Source organism: Callospermophilus lateralis, chromosome 6 (assembly GCF_048772815.1).
Source record: "Callospermophilus lateralis isolate mCalLat2 chromosome 6, mCalLat2.hap1, whole genome shotgun sequence".
Lineage (NCBI taxonomy): Eukaryota > Metazoa > Chordata > Mammalia > Rodentia > Sciuridae > Callospermophilus > Callospermophilus lateralis.
This window is the reverse complement of record NC_135310.1, coordinates 144,383,880-144,400,399: the sequence shown is the minus strand read 5'-3', so window position 1 is coordinate 144,400,399 and position 16,520 is coordinate 144,383,880. Positions and strand designations below refer to the sequence as shown.

General features: G+C 43.2%; 1 non-coding gene across 1 annotated transcript; it reads left to right on the top strand.

Moving 5' to 3' along the window:
• Positions 1–12,500: 12,500 nt before the first annotated feature.
• On the top strand, positions 12,501–12,573 carry Trnat-ugu (transfer RNA threonine (anticodon UGU)). The gene has a single exon. It is a non-coding gene; the product is annotated as a tRNA-Thr (tRNA).
• The last annotated feature ends 3,947 nt before the right edge of the window (positions 12,574–16,520 follow it).

Genomic DNA, 16,520 nt, shown 5'->3' with positions numbered 1-16,520 from the left:
TGCTGGGTGGATAAATAAGGAGAGGGCCGCGTGAGGCCATCCCCAGGCTGCCAGCATCTCGGCGGCGGATGCAGCGCCCTGGGGAAGCGCGGCCCAGCTCCCACAAGTGGTTCTTCGCGAGCCTCCCCGCCGCCCCGCCGCCCTCCGCGCCTTCTGGAGAGGGTGGCGGGAACCGGGAAGAAGGCGGCGGTGTGGACCGGTCTGGTGGTAGCACGGAGGGCTGGGTGAGGTGGAGGGAAGAGAGTGGTTCGAAGGTGACCCCGGGGTCATCGGATGTCTGTTCAGGGGCTCGAAGGACAGTACGAGGTCCCGGGTTGCCCTGCCAGCCCCGAGAGTCTGGAAAACCCCAGGGGCGCGACCAGGAGGATGGAGTCAGAGCATCAGTGGGGTCTAAACCCGGCGTACAGCGGAAGATGGGGTACTTGGGCTAGCCTGGGATAGTACCCGACGTCCCTGAAGTCAAGCCCTCAGGGGCGCCTGCCCCAGGTCCGGAGGAATCCGATTGGCAAGGAGGAAGAAGGGTGTAAAGGGGAGTTTTGGGTCAGGCCCGTGCACTCATGCAAAGGAGCCGGTAGAGCCCAAGCTATCAGCCGCACCCATGCCCTAAAAGCAAACTTAGCCTCCAACCCTCCTCCCCAGCATTCACATTCTTCATCTGACTCACTATAGAGTTACTGATGCTTTACGCCCAAGCTTATTGCCTGTAAAGCTGGAGATTTTAATGGTGCTGTTATGAAGTTGAGTCACTTCAGGGTGTGGGGATCTTCAGAAGCAAAGGGGTCATTTCAAGTGAAAGTAAACTACCTGCGTGGAGAAGCCTGTCAACCAGCTGAATGATTTAATTACATGCCATCTTAATTTAAAGAGATTTGCAAGCTCATTGAGGACAGGTGGACAGTTACATTCTGATGTGTGCCTAGAAATTACTTTTTTAACTGGACAAGGCCCATTTATTTCACACTGTGAACAATTGACCAGTATTTTTTTAAATTAAAAAGTTGTCTTATTCTTCTTAATAACTTCCTGCTCGTTTCTCTTGAAATGATTGTGAAAGCTATAGGCCACAGCATAGTTTTCCAGTGTTGTTCCAAAGAACTGGATCCTCAGGATGCCCATAGGTACTATATGATGAGACCCTCACATACCCATTCCCAGATGCACATAGTTTTGCATTTTAACATCCCTGAGGGTTTCTGTTTAATGGCACCTTAGCATTGAATCAGTCTCCTTGGCAATGGTTTTCTTTCTCAGTGGTACATAAAATAAGGAAGCTTGAGAAACGCTGAGTTAAACAAGTTAAATCAAGTTTATTTGTTGTACAATAAATACAACAGATTTATAGCAAGGTCTTTCGGTCTTCAGTGTGCTAAGGAGTGAATCACCAAGTAGAGTTTATAATATGCACTTTTCTAAATGTAAAAAGTGTCACCATTTTTTGGTGAGGATTATTGCTTAGGGCTAGTATTCCTTTCAGGAACTGCTGCTCCAGGGGTTGTGCAAGACTCAAGGGAAATGTTCATGGTTCAAAATGGTGTAATTAGGAATTATTAAACAATAAATTTAATGTCATTACCAAGAAGAAAGAAAGGAACCATTTAAGGAAATATTCGAAGGTAGAACTGTAGCAGAAACTGAATCAGGATCATCTTTAGGGAGCTGGTTCCCATAAACACTAAATCAGAAAGTTCATGTATCTCATATAATCAAGGTTATACTGCCTCTGAAATTATTTTGATTTGTAGAAGTTAGTAAAATGCTTTATTTGAATGAGATTGCCACTAAGCTACTGATTATTGAAGCTCCTCAATTTACAGGAGTTAAGCACAGAGGGCTGGGTGAGGTGGAGTTTAGCTTCCAATAAACCCATCATATAGTTGAAAATATCATGTCAAACTGAATTTTTTTCCTTTTCAGTGCTGGTGATGGAACCCAATGCCCATTGCATGCTAGGCAAGCACTCTGCCACTCAGCTCCACCCCCAGCCTTCAAAAATGCCTTTCAATATATTTAATCTACCCTAACCCTTACCTAGTTTACCTTAAACGTGCATAGAACATTTATATTAGCCTAGAGTTGGGTAGAATCATTATTACAAAGCCCATTTTATAAGAAAGCACTGAATATCTTGTATATACTCAGTGACAGGCATTTTGTAGACATGATGATTCTGAAAACTAAACACCATATCCCAAAAATTCTGGGGATGCAGTGCTTGTTAGAGTAAGGGTTGTGTCCCCTGGTGGTCGCCTGGCTGACCGGAGCTGTGACTTTGACTCCCTGCTGCTGCCCAGCATTACCAGAGAGGATTGTACTACATATTGCTACCCTGGGAAAAGATCCAGATTCAAAGTGCAGTTTCTACTGAATGTGTATTGCTTTTGTCCAACACTATAGAGCTGAAAAATCATAAATCAAATCATTGTTAAGTCAGGGACCATCCATACTTGTGAAAATTCTACCAAAAGACTGCTAGAGAAAAACTTAAAAATGATAGTGAGTGCACAGAAGTGTACTTCAGTTAAAAAGAGAAACAGAGGGAGATGGATGATTTTCCAAAGAGATAATAAAGGGCATAGGAAAGAAAAAAAAAATACCTATCTCACATTCTTTATGCAAGGCTTGGAAGCAAGGCTGGGTTTTATAAGTAAGTAAAAATTCTACTTGGAATGTTTCAAATACAAATAATAACATTTTATGATTTTATTATGAAATGTAAAATGTGTACTTACATATATTAACTCATTTCATCATACAGTAATCCTGTAAGGCAAATAGAGCAGCCACTATTACCCTCAGATTGCATGACACCCATTCATTTATGTAGCAAACCTATTGAGTTGGACCAGGCACCAGATGTTAACAATGGTTTTTGATGATTAAAAAGAAGAATGTGAGAAAACCTCTCTAGAAGCTTATGTTTGGTAAAAGAGATGAAATGTATGATAGACAATTGTTATACAGTGCAACATTGAAGCTTAGAAAGGTTAATGATTAACCAAGGGCACTAGAGTTAGGATTTATTGGTCTTTTGATTTCAAATATCCTGCTGATGCCTGGGGTGTAGCACAACACTGTAATCCCAGCAACTTGGGAGGCTGAGGCAGGAGGATTTCAGGTTTGAAGCCAGCCTCAGCTACTCAGCAAGGCCCTCAGCAACTTAGCAGTTCAAAAAATAAAAAGGGCTGGGGATGTAGTTTGGTGGTAAAGCCCCTGGAGTCAATCCTCTGAACTACCCCGATCCCAAAACTCCACAAATGAATAAACAAACAAAACCAAATACCTTTCTGTCTTCTACAATAGACATGCTCTCATCTTTGCAAAACCATGTAGATGTAGTCAACTGTCCCTTCTTATCTGAGGAGGGTTAGTTCCAGGAACCCCGCTGAAGACCAATACCCACAGATGTTCCATTCCCTTATACAAAATTTGTATAGTACCTACATACATCCTATCTATGTACTTTAAATCATCTCTGTATGATTTATAATACCTAATACAATGTAAACACTATGCAAATAGTTGTCACACTGCATTGTTTAGGGAATACAGACAAGAAAAAAAGGAAGATCAATTCGTGGTCAGTACAAATACCATTTTTTCCCAGGTACTTTCCATCCAAAGTTGATTGAATTTGCTGATTCGAAATACTGGAATACAGAGGGCCATCTGTATTTGAAAGAAACTAAACAAAACCAAACACGTTGAATCTTAACAGCCAGAAAGAAATTTAGAGATTATGTGGGCTAACCTATTCATTCTACAGGCCTGGACACTGAGGCACAGAAGAAAATGAATTGCTCAAAATTATACTGTACAATTATACAATAATGGAATTAGGTTTAGGCTTTTTCTTGGTGGGGGGAGGTGGGGGGGGAAGCCTTAATAGAGTGTCTACTGTTATGTAGACACTTTATTCCATCTCAGTAAAGGCCAGAGTGATGGTTGAATTTGTGATAAAATATGCCATGAATCAACACTTATTTAAAGCAATATTTCTAAGAGGAACTGCAGGCAGATAGCAACTATATGAATTTCTTAAAAACAGCCACTGTCCCTAAAAGCAGATGATGTATTTGATTTTTAAAAGGGGAGGGGCGTTTGGAGAGATTTGAATACTGACTGCCTATTAGACAATGTTAGAAAATTACTGTTTCTGGTTTAAGAATTAGTGGATTTGTGATTATGTTATTTTTATTTTTATTTCCGTATTTATGAACCTAGGGGAGCTGAACCAATGAGCTACATCCCCAGCTCATTTTATATTTTATTTAGAGGCAGTGTCTTGCTAAGTTGCTTAGGGCCTCGCTGAATTGCTGGGACTGGCTTTGAATTTGTGATCTTCCTGCCTCAGCCACCTAATTCCCCAGGAATACAGGATGTGCCACCACGCCTGGCTATTATGCTATTTTAATTTATTTTTTGGCACCAGGGATTGAGCCCAGGGGCACTCAATCACTGAGCCACATTCCCAGCCCTTTTTTGTATTTTATTTAGAGACAGGGTCTTGCTCAGTTGCTTAAGGGCCTCACAAAGTTGCTGGAACTGACTTTGAACTTGTGATCCTCCTGTCTGAGCCACCTAATTCACTGGGATTATAGGCGTGTGCCACTGCGCCTGGCTATTATGCTAGTTTTAAAAAAGTTTTCATGTCTTAGACCTATATAATAAATATTTGCACTGACTGGAATGCTGTGGTGTCTGGTATTAAAAGAATACAGTTTTCTTGGTACCAACCAAGGAAATGAATACAAATGAAATGAACATAAATGAAATCTGATGCTGCACGCTGACACTTGAGTGATAGGTATTTAAGGATTCATTACACTACTATCTCTACTTTTGAGTATCTCAAAAATAAAAGGTTTTTTGGAGGGGAGGTGTCAGTTTGAAAGAAAAACATTTTTCCTTCATTTTAGGGATGTACAGAAAGGGGTGTGTGGGGTTTTATTCTAGAAAACTAATGTTCTTCCTATGGAAAATTAAGACAGTCTCCAAATCACATCATCATGGAATCTATAGCATTCTTCGGGGCCTCTTTGTGGCTAAGAAGACTTGGTATGTTATTGTTTTTATTCTAAGATTTATAGAGCTGGCTTATAATATTATATTCTTAATTGAATGGGTAGGATATTTAAAACACATGTGGTCACAACAGTTCTGGTTCCATTTTGAGTGACTTTGGACCCCCCTCACCCCCACCACTTTCTATTCATATAAGATATATCTGCATCTGGAAACTATCAGAATATCACAAAGACAACACAATGAAATGTGGCTAATTGAAGGGATAGACATCATAGAGGATGTAAGTGAGATCACTATCATTCAATGAATATTTGATTGGTAATACTTCTGGTTTATAGCAAGCTGGGAAATGGTAACATGGGTGGGGTGTCCAAATCCACAGAAAGAAACTAAGTGCAAAACAGACCAACTTCACGCGCTCAGAGATTCAGGGGAAAGCATTTTATTCTAGTCTTACTTAAATGACAGAAAACACTTAAGGATGTGCTGAGCAACGCTTCCTACTTTCACGTGGTGTTTCTGCTCTCAGTCCATGGTTCCCAGTTGGTGGCTGAATCCTCACTCAGGATCTCTGGGTTAGAGCAAAGGACTCATGATGCTTTATGTGCTCCAGCACCTTCTGTAGGCTAAATAATAATAGTACATATATATATATATAAAGCCGCTCTATTCAAACGGTTGTCTTTGTCACCAACTAACACATCACAAATTCATTTAAAAGCTGTTACTAGATTTAAACTATTGCTTTGTGCTTATGTCGCTTTTAAAATCAGTGAATTCTAAGAAACACAACTGCTATCCTATGTGGAGGGGATCCAGAAAGATGGATATGTCTTTATTGATTTGGTAAAGCAAACTCTCTTCCTCTTCCCCTGTAGTCCTGTTTTATGTAACACGATTTTTTTTGTTTATGGTAGGGTGTTTGTATCAGTCAGCCTTTTATCATATGATAAAATACCTGAGATGAACAGCTTACAAAGATGAAATATTTATTTTTGCTCATCATTTCCGATTTTAGTTCATGATCACTTGGCCCTGTTGCTTTGTGGCAGCATAATACATCATGGCGGGAGCACTTGGTGGGGCTGGGAAGCGAAGAGAGAGGGAGGAAGGGGCCAGGGTCCCAATATGCCTTTCAAGGGCACATCCTAACTTCCTTCCACTAGGCCTCCCCTTTTAGCAGTTCCCCCAACTCCCAGGGGCTCCATGCATTGGGGAACAACCCTTTAACATGTGGGTCTTTCGGAGACATTCAACATTCTATTCTATGTACTTATTTGAGCATTTGGTTGTTAGAACTTGAAGCTCTAGGCATCCCTTTTTTGCCACTTCTTTATATGTATCTAATATACAATCGGCCCTCCATAGCCATGGGTTCCACATCCACAGATTCAACAGACAGTAGAAAATATTTTAAAAATTTACAAATAGTGAGGCGTGGTGGCATATGCCTGTAATCTCAGTAACTTGGGAGGCTGAGACAGGAGAATTGCACGTTTGAGACCAGCCTCAGCAATTTAGTGAGGCCCTGTCTCAAAATAAAAAAAATAAAAAGGGCTGGGGATGAGGCTAAGTGGTTAGGTGCCCCGGGGTTCAATCCCCAGTTCCAAACCAAACCAAACCAAACAAAATTTGCATCTGTACTAAATATGTACAGATTTTTTTCTTGTCATGATTTCTAAACATTACAGTTCAATAACTAACTACATAGCATTTACATTTTATTGGGTATTGTAAGTAATCTAAAGATGACTTAAAGTATATGAGAGGATTGCCTAGGTTCTTGAACTTGATCTTTTGAGGATTTAGGTAACCCCAGGGAGTTCTGGAGCCAATCCCCCCTCAAATATCAAAAGTTGACTGTAGTGTCCAAAGCCACGAAAATTTTTCACAATCAGTGCACACTATCAGACCTGAAATACCCAAGATATAGGTCTCTGCTTGGACTTTTTATAGGAATGAAAACTTAAAATTGGGTGGTTCTTGTCAGAAACACATGGAGTTCAGAGTGTTTCCGAAGGTTCTTATTATAAAATAAATTTTTTCTCTAAAGTTTTTACCTGTTCTTTATGATTCTCCCTTCAGTAGGCTATTTTTTTTTAAGGGACTTTGGTCTTGGATTACTACATACATCAAGCAAGCAGATGGCATCCTTGCTGAGCTAGGTTTCCAGTGAGAAGGATGATACAGATTGAGCTCCCAGATCATCACTGGAGGTGGATTAGTTGGAAGAGCCTTGTTTATTAGCAAATCCTCTTCATTTTATTTAGTTCCTAATAATCATTTACCGCTTACTAAGCCCTTACTCTTCACCTGGCATTTTATGGTAATTTCTACAACAACCCTGTGAGGGAGGATATGGTTCTTCCATTTTACAGGTGAAGAATTTGACACTTAATGAGGCTAAGTAATTTGTCTAAGGTCATGCAGCCAGTAAGTGACAGAATTAGGATTTGAACCCAGCTCTGTGAATCCAGATCCTTAATGATCACAGGGGGGAACCTCCTCATTAGCTCTTCGATCTAACGCCTAGTCTTTGGAAAGACAAGAACTGTTGTAAACAACCCAAATAATGACAGCTGTTTCCTTAGCCCACTCTTATTTAGTCACTTCTTACTTTATCACTTCCCAGTGAATAGTAGGTTGGTAAGTGGCTTGACCACTACCAAGATCATCCGCACATTCGATGCACAGATGGCCCTGGCTTAGCTGTAACTTAACCTAATTATACTGGCCTTTTCACTTCTAGAGATTGTCATCCAAAAGGGGAGACTTTGGAAGACTTATTTAGGTCTACCTTTAAAAAAAAAAAAAAAAAAAAAGAGGGAAAATTATTTTGGAAGCAAATGAGTACCTAACTTTTCTGCAGAAAAGTTTCTGGGATGGTTTGTTTATTATTTGCCAAAGGAGAAGCCAATTAGAAGGATATTGCACACTATAGCTATTAAGTCAACAAATGCCATGCGGAAGCTGGAAGAGCCACCCACTAAAAATGTCGAACATCTTCTGGGCTTGACCCTGCCCACCCCCCACCAAGCCTCTCTTTCTAGCTTTGATGAGAACACACCTTTCATCTTTTCAGGAACCCAAGCCATCTTAGCGATGACTCATCTGCTGATGATTTAGCTGGTCATTTTTCCTTGGTGTATACTCCCCCTTCTCTTTTGGGTAGTGCTGGGGATGGAACCCAGGGCCTCCCACTTGCCAGGCAGTCTCTCTACCACTGAGCTTTGCCACCAGCCGTACCTCTCATTTTGATGGAGATGACGCTTCACTAACCACCCCTAATTAAAATCTGATAGGATTGTCTGCTGTAAACCAACTCCTCCCCTGTCTTATGAGGAAGACAAAAGCCAAATGGAGGCAATAGGACCAGCTGATGTCCGGCTTCAGTCCTCAGCAGTCACTTAATGGAGAAATAAGAGGAAGCGTTTTTTTTTGTTTTTTTTTTTTGGGGAGTTGGGAGGAAGGGGCGTGTCTCAACTCGGCAAGGTCAGAAACTGTGGTTTCTGGGTCCGAGCAAGCAAGTCGCCAGGCAGGGAGCATGTGCTACGTGTCAGGCAGCCAGCACTGTCGCTGGCCCTGGGGGTACTGGGGACAGCAGGACAACCAGAGCACTGCCTCTTAAAACTGCTAACACTTCTCAGACTGAGAGGCTGCATGCTTTGTTGAAATAGCTGGAAGTATAGCGTGAGGTTAAGCTCTGAGAACTGGCCACCTGCCAGTGGCAAAGAAAGAAGCCAGAATTTCCCATCCATAAAACCCGGACCATGAACAGGGAACTTTGCACAGCCTGGGACTGACCTGCCTGCCTGGGATGCCCGCTTTTAGCCCAGCCTTTTAAATAGTCCTCTTGCCTGAATAACAAAGAAACCTCAGTGGAAAGATGTGTCTGAGTGTTCCCGCCCACCCCACCTACTTGGTTGATTTGAGTCAGATTTATACTCTCCCTTTAAATTTAAGTCTTGTCAGCTGTACGTTGATTTGTTCACACTACCCATGTCCCAGGTAGCTGGCTCAGATGGGTCTCAAAATAGACCAGGAACACAGAGCTGATAAGATCCCAGTGGGCAGAAGGTAAGGTTACACCATCTATGACATAACCTCTAGAAGGATCGCAGCTGCCCTTTGCTCCAGAATCCGGCTCGGGTGGATTAAAACAGTATAAAGTCCTCAAACAGTTGGGGGTTTAGTGTGTGCACGCTTTCCTTGAAGTTGGTGAAACTTCCACTCAGCTCTGGGAGGGTCGAATAAGCAGTCCCCCAGCCTTTTCTTTCCTTTCTTTGCTTTAGAGGGACGGATGGCCAAACAAACATTCTGGTGGCCTTTAAGCAGAACGAAATTCTTTGCCGGAGCACGTGCCAGTGTCTTTACAATGCACGGCACACTTTGGAGGCCTTTTTGGCACGCACTGGAACACAATTGGATTCCGGGGCTCTAGGGACAAAGAGCGCTGCTAATTTGCGCAGCCACGGGCTGGAGAATGGGGAGCCCGGAGGATGGTCCTCTAGAGAGGACGTCAGGGCATCAGAGCAAATCGGGTTCCCAAGAGAAGGAAGGGGACAGACAGCCCCATCTCAGAAGAAATATCTGTTTCTGCTGACCCGTGTTTCTGATGATGTCAGTGTACCTCGCCCCTCGCCAGCGTGACCCGAATTTCTGAGCCTTGAGTTGCCGCCACAGACCCTATTGGGAAAGGAAGGGAATGTACTCGAATATTTATAGAGGGAACCAGGAAGTGAGGAGGCACAGCCCGGGCTTCCTGGTGGGGCTGCTGACTCACATTGCCATCCTTAAGGCCAGCTCCTTCATTTCTTGGTTCCTCAGTTTCTCAGTGAAATGAAGGATGAAGTGGAATTCCCCTAGGGGCACTGGGAACACCTGATTCCATGTTTATGTCACTTTGAGATAGCTGGGATCGCTGCAAAGCCTCCTCACGTGGAAGATTACATCTTTATTGTCAATTCCAGGCATACGTCTGAATAAATCCAAGATCTTTCAGATCACCTTTCTTACTGTCCACTCCATGGCATTTCCTCCCCTTCTCAGTTTTTTTTTTGGGGGGGTGGGGTGGGGTGGGGTGGGAGGTGGGAGGGTGGTACCAGGATTGAACTCAGGGACACTGGATCACTGATCCACATCCCCAGCCCTTTTTTTTTTTTTTTTTTTTTTTTTGTATTTTACTTAGAGACAGGGTCTCACTGAGTTGCTTAGCGCCTCGCTGTTGCTGAGGCTGGCTTTGAACTCTCGATCCTCTTGTCTCAGCCTCTAGAGCCTCTGGGATTACAGGCTTGCACCACCGGGCCTGGCCCCCTTCTCGTTTGAATTCTTTTCTGCAATGTCATTTGCACGAAGATTTGTTTCTAGAAGGCTCTTTCCAGAACCTGGTAGCCCTAAGTCTTGGTCCACCGGGCTGACTAGATGGGATCCTGCTAGCTGTGGCTGTTTTAGGTCCCGACTCTCTGTGCTCTTTCAGGGAATTTAGCCTGTTGCTTTGTACTTGATTATTTTCCACCCCTCAAACTTCATTGTTTGGCTAGGGTGAATGCATCACTTCCTCTTTGGGGGGGGAGGGTCCTGTGTTTTGTCTCTTGCTGGGTTTGAAATGTCATGTCATTTGTTGGGTTTTGCTGGATTACGTTGGGGGGTTTGTTTGTCAGTGTTCCCAAGTCATCATTGGTCACCAGAGCCCTCCCTCACCACTTCTACATCCGGTGACAGAGAAGCTTTAGCATTTACCTAGAGATACAACTGCTTTCTTGCTTGGGTCTGCTGCCTCTGAGGGAGTTCCCCTAGCAAGGACAGAAAAACCAACAAAACTCTTCTTGGCTGTTGTCTTTTCTTCCTGCTGTGCGGTCAGGCTGCTCGGTTGCCTGGCTCATTATCTGGCTGAGCTCCATGTCACAGTGGATCTCCACGCCTCTCGTCTAGAGTATGGGCAAACCTCTAGGACTTCGACCAGTCTTTCCCTGGCTCCTCATGGATAACTTTTTTCCACTCCTAGAAGCCACATTTCTCTGCTTTAAAAAGTGCATGTGTAGATACACTTTCAACTTATTGACTCTTCCCATAAGCATTATCTATGTGCCAGGCACTGTAGTAGACGTTGAACGTGTGATAAGAATAATGATTCTTAGCTCCTGCTCTCTAAGAGCAGGGTTGCTGACAGGGCAGATGTACTCGCTGGAGGTACAGGAGGTGACGGGGAGGGCTGAGAGAGACCCACATATGCACAAGGTCCAATGCAAAAGGGAAGATTTCTGGTGGTGCCTGGGATTTTGTAGCAATCATATTTACAATGTTCATAGAATAATATTATTGTCCATTAGAAAGATGTCGATGCCCCTTTGGGACATTTTCTGTCTCCATGACAGCCTTTCCCATCAGTTCCATTCTATAATTACCTGGATCTTTTTATTTCCCTCCATACCACTACTGCTACTTTAGTTCATGGTGTCGTCACTGCTACCCTGTGTGAATCCTTGCTCCTGACAACCCCCATAACTCTCAGAGGAGACCCCTGCTTCAAACTCTTCCCGAGATTGCTTTCTGCTCCAAGGATAAAGTTTAAATGCTCTACCTTGGCTCAGAAGGCCCTCTGTGACCCGCCCCAGCTTTTCTGTCTGCACTCGCAGTTCCCCAATTTCACTTGTTACCTCTCATGTATAATCCTCAGTCCATGCTAATCCACCTGCTTAGACTATTCCTCCTTCTCCTTATAGGCCTTCATCTGGCTAAGTCCTGCTTATCTTTTAGGCCTAAAGCTTAGATATCACTTAGATATGACCTTCCAGACTGGACTAGGTGATCCTTCTCTATGTTCTCCCTTTAAACTTTGACCCATGGGTACCTCACTCTTCGTCTTCGTATTAGAGCATCATTAGTTTCTATCTGATTGCCTTATAGAGTGAGCTCTGTGAGGGCAGAGGCAGAGCTAGATCATGTACTATTGTACCTCTAGGGTTTGGCAAATAGTAAGACAGAGGCCTATATTGGTCATTTATGGCAGCATTACAAATTGCCCTAAAACTCAGTAGCTTAAGACAACAGACACTCATCATGTCATGGTTTCATGGGTCTGGGATCCAGGAGCAACTTGGGTGTCATGCGGTCGCAGTCAGGACATCAGCCAGGGCTGTCATTATCCAAGGACTTGAATGGGCCAAAGGATCTTCTTTCAAGATGGCGCACCCACATGGCTGTTGGCAGGAAGCCTGCACTTCTTACTGCTGTGCGGTATTCTCCAAGTGTCTGTTTGAGAGTCTTCCATTGCATTCTTTAAGTGGGGGTGATCCAAGAGAAAGAGCAAAGAGGAAGTTTCTATACCTCCAGGAGTCTAACTTGCTTGAATCATTATTTTAGCCATACTGACAGCATTGAGTTCATTAGAAGTAATTAAATACAGCTCAGATTCCGTGGGAGGGGGGATGAGGATCTATGTTTGGAAGGGTAAAGTATAAGGAATTTGTGGAGTTGAGGATATAGCTCAGTTGGTAGAGTGTTTGCCTTGTATGCACAAGGCCCTGGGTTCAATCCCTAGTACCATTAAAAAAAAAAAAAAAAAAAAAGAAAGAAAGGAAAAAAGAATTTGTGGACATTTTAAAACCACCATAGGACTTCAATAAATAACAATGTGTTGAATCAATACACCAATATGAGACTCCCCTGTTTATTGATTCATCCAGATATTTACTGGGCACTACTATAACACAACTTTTCGTAGGTGGAAGAAAATTTCCCTAGAGAGTAAAAAATATAATAGTGGAAGTGGCTGTGGTGTTTCATCTTTCAAACAACTAGTGATAAAGAGCAAGGGTCACCCTACCCCAACAACCCTGTTATTGCTGCCTCAGATTTTTATTTGCAACACTTTCTTATCTCTGAGTGCATATTTTGGAGCCATTTCCCTGAATTTTATATCTTCCCATTTCCATCAGCTCCTTTTTTTGAGCGGGGGGCGGGGGGGTAAGAGGGTACCAGGGATTGAACTCAGGGGTACTCATCCACTGAGCCACATCTCCAGCCTTTTTTTGTATTTTTATTTTAGAGACAGGGTCTCATTGAGTTGCTTAGTGCCTTGTTGTTTCTGAGGCTGACTTTAAACTTGCCACCCTGCTGCCTCAGCCTCAGCCTCCTGAGCCACTGGGATTACAGGCGTTCACCGCTGCGCCTGGCTTCCATCAGCTGCTGAAAGACAAGGTTGAGGTGCGTCACGTTTAGTGGAGTCTTACACCCATGGGTCATTGCCAAGCATGAACAGGCCGTGCAGGTGCAACGCATGGTGCGTTTGAGTGTGTGTTCTTCTAAGTACTTTTTGTTCATAAGAGCACAGGGGGCTGTCCTCGCCTGCCGAGCTGGAGACCCACCTATGATCACTCTCGCTTCCATTCCACAGCCTCAGGGAGAGGGTCAAAACCTTGGCTTTTCTGTTTGCTAGGTTGCCAACCTTGACCCAGCCCTTTCTACTGTTTGTAAAGTTCCTTTGCAAAGATGGCCTCATTTTCTTCCCCAGTCACCCCTTAAGACTCAGGGAAGTCAGGTTTGAGGTTTCTGGAAAATCAGAATGAAAGGGGCTAGAAAAATAGCTGCAGAACATGGTTTGGTCAAACATTTTCAGTTCTTCCTTTATTTTATGCAAGGTCCTAGAATAAGTTAGTGGTAAGGAACAGAAGTAGGTCTTGAATCCAAGTCCATCTCCTGATTCTGTTCACCATCTTCTGCAGGGAGGCGGTACAGCTTAGGAGTTCAGTATCTAGGCTCATAGTTTGGTTTTGGCACAGGTGAGATTCTTTTAGCCTCAGTTCACTGTATGTAAAATGGGAACGACAATGATACTTACCACATAGAACTACGAGGGTTAACGCAGATTATCCAATGCAGAGCCTGGCATGAGATAAACCCTCAATGAATACTAGTGCTTATTATTCTATCTCTGCCTATATTTTACTGGGAGGAGTGGACAAATAGAAAAGTTTCTTTATTACCCAAGCCAGTTGAAGATATATATATTTCCTCATTTTTATATGCTAAATTAACAGCACTTGATTTTTTTTTTTTGATGTACAGTATGCTTTTTGCTCTCCTGTACTTCAAAAGCTTTCTAGAAATTGTTCTGACAGTTGAAGATTAAGATGGTGTGTGCATTTGTGTGTGCGCATGCACACACGGTCTTTGCTTGACATTTTGCAGGAAGTTCCTTGTTGTAAGCTTTTATTCATTTATTTATTTATTTTTTGGTATGGGGGATTGAACTCAGGGGCACTTGACCACTGAGCCACATCCCTAGCCCTATTTTTATTTTTATTTTTGTATTTTATTTAGAGACAGGGTCTCACTGAGTTGCTTAGTGCTTCTCTTCTGCTGAGGTTTGGCTTTGAACTCTAGATCCTCCTGCCTCAACCTCCCAAGCCCCTGGGATTATAGGCATGCACCACCATGCCCAGCTGTAAGCTTTTTATTATGGGACTGTGTGGATGAAGCAACTCTACTATGCTCATCTGAGGATTCCTGCTCTGTATCTACTCAGTGTGAAAGAAGAAGAGGTTCTCTGGTAGAGTTTGCCTAACAGACAAATACTAAGACTGGGAAGGAGGTTGGATGTTTGATGCATGAGTCAGAGCATCAAAGGCCAGGGCATGTTCTCCTCAACTATTTGAATGAGGAGAGAAAGGAAAGGAGATTTTTTTTTTTTTTTTTTTTTAAGATGTGTAGTAGCATCCGAGGAAGGAATCAAAGAAAAAAAAAAAAAGGCAAAAATTTCCCGAATATTTGAAGTGTCCTTTTTTGTTGTTCTTTTCATGTCGCTGTTTGATTTTGATGCCTTGGTTAATACTTTATAAAAAAATTAAAATAAATTAAGAATAATTTTAGGGCTGGGGGTATAGATTGGTGGTAACTTGTACTAGATTCTGGGTTTCATCTTATTATCACACATCCACACACACATCCACACACACACAAATAAAAAGAATTTTATTTGAGAAGTGAAAGCTATCACAATCCCCTGAGATGATTGGAATCATGGGTTTTATTCAGTGCAGGACCAATAATCCTGGGGTGAATTTGCTAGGTATTCAGTTGTTTCATGCATGACTAAGGGAGTCACCCATGCCAACTCTGTGATGTGACTTTCCTTGTGTTTCATTATTTCCCAAAGTATTGGTGATTTTTTTTTTTATTTTAATTCTTCCCAGAGAAAATGCTCCCTTAGAAAATTCCCTATTGCTACTTTATACAGCAGCCAACTTTCTATACAACCCAGCCACTTAAATGTGCAGCTTGAACTTCCTTCACTCTCTTGTCCCCTTACAGATAGATGACCCAAGGCAGAACCTTCAGACCAGGTCCCAGGCACCACACGGATCCTTTGTGACCAGATAGGAAGGAAACTCCGTCGTCTTTATTTAACCCCAACTCCCACCTCATTTTACTAAGGAAATTTGGAGATGGAGAGAGGAAGGCGGGGGTCCTTGACTTGTTTTTCTGCTTTTAAAATGCTGAGCTCCTCTTTTTGGCCCTCCTTCCCCTTTATCGCTGGGCAGTGGCTCTTTTGCAATCTCGTGTCACTTTGCGCGCTGCCCATGATGCTTCAGATGGGTTGCACTTGCCTTTGTGTCCAGTAAATGCACAACAAAGGTACAGGCTGAAGTTCTTGGACACCCGAGTGTACCATCAGGGAAGGGTTCTTATTTGGAAAATTCTGTTGAATCACTTTAGTTGTGTGCTGCTAATTTTGAGCTTCTTTTCATTTTTGTAAATTCTGGGTCTGGATTCCGGAAGTCAGACCTATCTGAGAGAATAATCGATTTTACAGAAGAGCGTGATCCAGTACCTTGAACTTGGCTGGAGGACCTCAGTATCTTGCACACGGTGCCCACCAAATGTCTGAAGCCATTCCTGTAAGCCCTCAGGGACTTGGCGTATGACTTATCTCTGCTTACTCGGAGGCACCGAGGTTGCTAGATCACCAAGCGCATTTTTCCTTCTTGATTTTTGTGCACTGACCACGTTTGGCCGTTGGCTTCCTGTCTCATATTGCTGTGACAGCTCTTCCTTTTGCAGACGCGGGCAGCCCAGGAGGAAGCATGTGCACAGCCCAGAGGGAGAGGGGGAAACCACTCAGGAAATATTGACCTGGAGCACTTAGAATTCAAGGTCACGGTTCCACTTCTTGTCTGCCACTGCAGAGCAACGGCGAGGCTCTGCAGGGGGAATGTTTGGTCTCACTGGGTACAAAAATGGGGACCAGCTCCTACAAGGGGCCCCTGGGAAGTAGCTCGTCACCATTGTTTGAAACTGGCCCTAGTGTTAGAAAGAAAGGAGGTGCCTCCTGTCACTCCCTAGGACCAGAGAAGGACAAGGAAAGTTTCACAAAATGGAATTGGAACCCACAGGACTGGTGTCAAGCGGGGATGTGTCCACACAGGCACGTGTGCGTCCTGCACATTTCACACTAGAAGGGTAGAAGGGGGCCTTTTTTTTTTTTTTTTTTTTTT